This window comes from Eubalaena glacialis, chromosome 4, assembly GCF_028564815.1.
Source record: "Eubalaena glacialis isolate mEubGla1 chromosome 4, mEubGla1.1.hap2.+ XY, whole genome shotgun sequence".
Lineage (NCBI taxonomy): Eukaryota > Metazoa > Chordata > Mammalia > Artiodactyla > Balaenidae > Eubalaena > Eubalaena glacialis.
In genome coordinates, this window is record NC_083719.1 from 2,156,578 (window position 1) to 2,163,670 (window position 7,093).

The 7,093-nt window shown below is 43.5% G+C and overlaps 1 non-coding gene across 1 annotated transcript; it reads left to right on the forward strand.

The window, feature by feature from the left end:
* Positions 1–5,363: 5,363 nt before the first annotated feature.
* Positions 5,364–5,468, forward strand: LOC133091567 (U6 spliceosomal RNA). The gene has a single exon (XR_009700911.1). It is a non-coding gene; the product is annotated as a U6 spliceosomal RNA (small nuclear RNA).
* The last annotated feature ends 1,625 nt before the right edge of the window (positions 5,469–7,093 follow it).

Genomic DNA, 7,093 nt, shown 5'->3' on the forward strand with positions numbered 1-7,093 from the left:
TTTTTATTAAAAAATAAAAATAACAAAGCTCATTCCTTACCAAAACTCAGTGTTTTCACTTAGGTAAGAAAGTGGCAGCCAGCCGGGTAGGCTAGAAGGAATAAGCCAGAGCACGGAGGCCATTATGCAGGAGGTTCCTGCCCAAGTGGGCGGCTGTTCGCTCCACCCATTCCTGCAGGTGCCGTGCACACACTCGGCTTCCCCGAAGAGCAGGACTGCCAAGGCTGGGTCTGGAAGGGTTGCCCGTCTCACATCATGTTTCTCTCCCTCTGGAGGTAAACAGCACGAGGCAGAACCAACATCAGAGAGAAATACAGTAAATGCCAATGGTCCCACCAGCCACATTGAACATCCTGTGACATGTGTCCGGGATAAGGAGCCTGATGCGACCCTGTGTCAGGCAGCGTGTGCAGACACAGGAACTCCTGGGCGTCTCTGCTAAGAGCACACGCGTATCAGACCCCGGAGGCAAGTTGGCAGAGCCCTATGTGGGGTTAAGGTACCCACATACCTGCCACAGGCCTGTCTTAGATGCTCTAGTGCAGGGATCCACAGGTCATGCAGTAAGATCCTACACTAGAAGAGGGGTGGTCCAGATAAGGGAAGGGTGTGTGCCAGTTGGGGGGGAAGGATGCAGGACTCAACGAGCTGCCTTGTATGGGAACAGCTGACAGTTTCAGGTAGGGGAATGTCATGACCACATTTTATTTTAGGAAGATACACTGGTCAGGTTATTCTAAGTTCATATGTGGTGAGAAATATCCGCTCCAAATCTCAGAGCAGGCAGGATGACAGGGAGTGTTGAAACATGTAAAAATTCTTCCAGAGGAGTGTCAGGACACTCTTTCAAAATCATTCTCCAAATTCTGTGTAGTTTTTCCTTCTTCTTTAGTATTTATCCCCCATCCTCTGTCTGCTGGACATCCCGTAATGCCCAGTGGCGGAGCAATTCCTGGGGAATTAACAGACTCCCTGGACGTAGTGGTGGTGAGGAAGGAGAATGATAAGATTGTCAAGGGTAGGAATTACTTTAACCTTTAACCTTCTTAATCCTCACAAGTGAGATCCAGATTCCATTTCAGGTCTGGAGAAATCTATCCATTCATTTTTTAACTATAACCAAAGGAGTCATTTCACTGTGCTTTAAACCCAACACATATTTAATGATGATGTCTTCTAAGAGTGAATGCTGCTCTGGGGAGAATCTTTCAAATTCAGTTTAGATGCGTTTCTGATGGAGATGACGTTGGCAGGATGATCTCGGTGCAGGTCTCTGATGGAGGCGAGTGCTCAGATGCCAGCAAGCGATTACAGTTTACTCATCTGGAAGGCAGGACAATTTTAAAGTAATCTGAGGAGATCTTGTTTTTATGAGAAGATGAACTAATGTCAGTGTACCCCGAAATAACGTCAGACAGTAAAACTAAAGTATTAATGCAGAAACCAAACCAGCCCCTCAAAGGCTCAAGAAAGCTCATCAATTTTAAGATAAATCAGAGTTTAACTTTTCTATTTGGATGTAGCCAGAGGAGGTGTTTCCCAGAGAGCACTTTGCTGCCCTGCCCGTCTCATTACCTGCAGTCCAGGAATTGATTTTCTCATATACCTGGTTCTTGCTCATTTATTTCTGGCCTCTTTATGTTGCAGGATTTCCTTCATCCCCCTCAGGAGTGTCACCAGCTTCCCCCACCATGTCCTTTTGAGACAGGAGGAAAGGGGGCGGGCACAACCATTAAAAGAATGACACAGCCATTGAGGATACAACATAAACTGGTTAGAACCGATTAGGACCAAGATGGCAGAAGATTCGACTTCTAGTAGACCTTGAGCCTCATTACATGCTCATTGCAATACATCAGCTAAATGACACACCCACAGGTGGCATGATAGTTCCGAGGCCGACCATAAAAAGCCAAAAAGTGGGCGGGGACCCAATTCCTGGAAATCTCTGCACCTTCCCCCAAATAGTTGGAATAATCCTCCCACATTATCCTATGAAAGTACCCAGCCCATAAAAACTAAACACCCCATATTTCGGGCCGCTCTCACTTTCTAAGACAGACTGCATTCTGTCTATGGAATGTGTCTCTCTCTAAATAAACCTGCTTTCTCTTTGCTATGGCTCACTCTTGAATCCTTTCCTGCGTGAAGCCAAGGACCCTCACTTGGCAGCCTGTCCAAAGGACTCACTCAAGACCTGGGACGTGACCCTCCTTTCGGGCCCCATTTTTCCTGTAACAGTTTCACACAGTGGTTTTTTTGTTTTTGTTTTTGCTTTAATACAGAAGGGAGGATGTACCCTGGTGTGTCTCAGTGGCTGTTGGGACCGAGCTCATCTGGGAGGAGGGGTGCTGAGGATGCCGGTCAGGAGACAACATCATGAGCCTCAGTGTTGAACAGGTGTGTCTGCTGGAGTAGAGCCAAGATATTTATGCAAATTATTAAAAGGTATGAGATGCTTATCATTTATAAGCCACCAAATGAATCCTTTAAATAAGCTCTTCAGCACATTGGAAAAAAGAAATGGCTCAAATGACAGGCAAGATTGAATAAACTCAACAAATTTTCTCCAAGTCAATCAACCAGAAGGAGAAAAATGCATTTACTCTGATAGAATGGTAGGAGCCGGCTTATGACCGGCTGCTTCCTGCTTCAGAACTGTTTGCATCACGTTTGCAGAGAGGGCTTGGGGCCCTAAGAAATCATCATTTCATACATTTCCTCAAAAATGATTGTCTAATAACACCAGATACAATTAATCCGTGTCCATGAATTTAAAGGGGTCCACAAGTAAACCTATTAACTTCTGCGATTCTAAGCTGAAATGTACTTAAGATTTATGTATAGATGTAAACCATAAAGCCCCACTATTTTACCCTAATGAGGCAAGAAAATCTACATTGTTGTGAAATCTAAATTATAGAACATTTGGTGAAGTTTTTTTGTTTGTTTGTTCATGAAAGAAAGTGCTTCCTGGGCAATTTGCTTTAATAAATATGTAAGAATGATTAAGAATGTATAAATGAAGGTGAATGAATATTTCTAAATTAAGGTACTCTAAATTATTTTACTAAATATTATACTACATAAACTCCCTTTGATCTTACCTGTTTTATTAATTCCTTGAGTACATTCCCTAGATGTTGCTAATGTTAGATAATACTTAAAACTCACCCCCAGATGAAACCATCCCAAATTGCCCTCTGGGGGTCTCCTGGTGAGAGGAGAGGGGCTCTCCTGGTGGGTGGATTCGGTGCTAGACCATACTGTGTTATTGGGGAGCCCCACAATTGCCAGCTTCCCAGTTTCTCTGGCTCCCTCGTGGCCCCCCGAATCCCCCAATCCCCCAATCCAGTGCTGGCTTCTGGTGGCAGGGAGACTTCCTGGTTGATTGAGGCTTCAGCTCCCATAGCTGTGAGCAGCGGTTGCCATGGCAAATCACCATTTTCTGTTGACCGAGATATCAGGTCACTTTCTACCTCAGGTTTCCATTTAACTTCGTAAGAGAACTGGATGGCTATTCCAGTCAGGGCAAACTCCTTCCATTTAGTTCTGAGTTCCCGTCTTCCTTCTCCAAATGTAGGATCAAAGTTCCAAGGCCTTCGAGCCTCAAGGCATCCCAGTCTTCTGGTCCTCGGAGGAGCGAAATGGCTCATCCACCGCTCTTTCCCCAGGTCTGTTCCCCAGGTCTGTGGGTTAGGGCAGAGGCGACCTGACCCCACCTCTAGTTATGATGGATTTAGGCTGATAAGCTCTCACAGCTCAAGCAGTTCAGAAGGCTTTATGTCTCACAACTACTATCCCTGTCATGAATCTCAAAAGCTTACTTTGGAATTCAAAAGCCACGCATTGGTGCCTTTATTCTTCTGCATTATCCTTCCCCTGAAGCTGTAAGCTTGAAATACCTCAACCTCCATGGCTATTTCCAATGGGGAAAAGGGCCAGGAGGTAAAATAAATTAGAGGTTGTGAGACACCTTTGTTAATACATTTATCTCACACTTAATTTGAGGACTTTTATTCCTGAAAACTCTGCCCTTAAGTGAAGAGCCAACAGGTGAAAAAAAAAAAGAAAGGTTTCCATTGATTTCAATGAGATAAATGATGATGTGTTCCAGCTCTACCCGAGACAGTCAAACAATTTTCCAAAAGGAAAAATAAATCAGTTGAACAAGAGCAAGCTTATATAAATAACAAGCAACAACTCCAAAGTAAGTGCATACAAAGTTTGCACATAAAATGTAATGTAATAAAAAATAATTATATATACTCTTTCTGCCCCATAATCTTCACTGTTTTTAAATTCTTTGGGGGCTCATGGTTATCTTGCATTCAAACTGCGGTGAAATCAAAGTTATAATACAAGAAAAACCACATTTAGGGCAAAATAAAGCCTCAACCTTAGAGTCCTCGGACACCTGTGGAAATAGATAGGTGAGCCATGAAGCCAAAGGTCTTCCGGGGGTGTCATCTTCATCCTCCCACCCAACTGCAGAGCAGAAATCCCAGACAAGAGTTGTGGGATACCCCGATTATGTCACTATGTTGGAAAGGATGTGGAGAAAAGGGAACCCTCTTACACTGTTGGTGGGAAGGTAAATTGGTGCAGCCACTATGGAAACAGTATTGAGGGTCCTTACAAAACTAAAAACAGAGCTACTATATGATCCAGCAATTCCAATCCTGGGTGTATATCTGGAAAAAACAAAAACACTAATTCGAAAAGATTCATGCACCCCAATGTTCATAGCAGCTCTATTTACAATAGCCAAGACATGGAAACAAACCAAGTGCCCATCAACAGATGACTGGCTTAAGAAGATGTGGTACATATAAACAATGGAATAGTACTCAGCTATAAAAAAATAATGAAATACTGCCATTTGCAGCAACATGGGTGAACCTATGCTTAGTGAAATAAGTTAGAGAAAGACAAATACTATATGACATCACTTACACGTGGAATCTAAAAAATAATACAAATGAATCTATATACAAACTAGAAACAGACTCACAGACATAGAAAACAAACTAGTGGTCACCAAAGGGGGACATGGGGGAGCAAATTAAGGGCATGGGTTTAACAGATTAAAAAATAAATAAAAACCCAGATGCAGCTTCCAGTTGTGATGTGGGTAGGGTTTCCTCACCAGAACCCTAATCCATGTCCTCCAAGTAGGCTCTGGATTGCCAGACCCTCTCCTAAAGCACCTTCCCAGTGCCGGGAGCTCAGCCACAGCAGCGCGGCCATCTGCCTCCTCATCCAGGTTCAGAGGGTCATGTCACTCTCCAACACAAACCTACATAGAGGCAGAGGCAGCAAGCCACGCTGTGAGCAGGCCTCACATTAGAAGCTCTTCTTATGTGCTCGCTTCGGCAGCACATACACTAAAGTTGGAACGATACAGAGAAGATTAGCATGTCCCTGCCAAAGATGACATGCAAATTCGTGAAGCGTTCCATATCTTTCATCTGTAGAGATGTGGATGGACCTAGAGAGTGTCATACAGAATGAAGTAAGTCCAAAAGAGGAAAGCAAATATCGTATAATAACGCATATAGGTGGAATCTAGAAAAATGGTATAGATTATCTTATTTGCAAGACAAACTTAGAGACACAGTTGTAGAGAACAAATGTATGGACACCAAGGGGGAAAGGGGTGGGGAGGGAGGAATTGGGAGACTGGGATTGACACATATACATTATTGACACTCTGCAAAAAATAGACAACTGACGGGAACATACTGTATAGTACAGGGAACTCTGCCTAATACACTGTGGTGACGTAAAGGGGAGGGAAGTCCAAAAGGGAGGGGATATCTATGTGTATATGGCTGATTCATTTTGTTGTGCAATGGAGGCTAACACAACATTGTAAGGCAACCATACTCCAATAAAAATTTAAAAATAAATAAATAACATCTATAGTAAAAAAAAAGAAATAAACCATTTTTCTATTGCTGGTGAAAAAAAAAAAAGAAAATAACGAAACTCTTCTTATTAACCTCCTGGGAGTCATAATACCCCCTCTTCACACAGGAAGAGGCTGACACATAACAAGCAACTTGCCTTGAGAGTCAGAGCCCCGAGCCCGCTGGTCTCAGTCTCAGAATAAGAACTGAGCATCTCAGCTCCGTGACGCTGCACCACCTATATGGCAGCAATTAAGGGATAAATCCACTTGTGGTTGAACTAGCTAATCTCGGAATAAAGACCTGCCAACATAATGAAGAACTTGGGCATTTCCAAGAAATTGGATTAACTCATCATACTACAGAGCTCACCGTTTATGAGTGACTGTTTCAAAAACTTGAAAATGACCCAGACACAGACGTGATCTCATTCAGCGCAGAGAGGACGAGGCTGGCACTGTCACCTTGTTTGACATGGTGGGAAGATGCCAGGGCAAAACCTCACTGGAAGCCTGACCACTGACTGAGTGAAAATGGGCTGGATACATACCCTTTCACCTCTTTGCATATCCGATCACGTTATTGCAAAGGAACTCTTATAAATGGCAAATACATTTTAAAAAAAGCTAATTTTATATTATTCTGGAAATGTGATGGGTAACAAGTCCGCTTAGTTTCGGAAGACACACCTTGCCGAGGGTGGAAAGCAGCAGGACCCTATGTGATTGCAAGGTTTGATCGCCCTCATTCCAACAGCCTCGCAGGGTGAGATCTGAAAATAGATGATTGTTTTACAAATGCTGCCCATGAAAACGTTCTGGAGGCTTGGAGCGAGCTGGGGTGTTGAGATACATTCCAGGGAACAGGAGAAGTCCAGGAGGGGGAGACAACGTGATAAAATACTGTTTGCTGGTGATTCATGGCTTTGGAAATTTTAATGACGCAAATTTTAATTTCTCTTCAGAGACTCTGAATTTGTTTCTGGATAGAGGCCGAGCAATGGGCCCATGAATCTGGCTGCAGAGAGGGAAATGATGGATAGACTTGATTAAGCTCATTTTGATCTTTGCTAACCTCTAGGAAGTTCTGGGTAATAACAGAACGGTTTCAGGGAAAGCGGTGGGGAGAGAGGGAGAGAGAGAGTGAACACACTGTCCCCTCTGGGGGCCGAGTACTTCCTC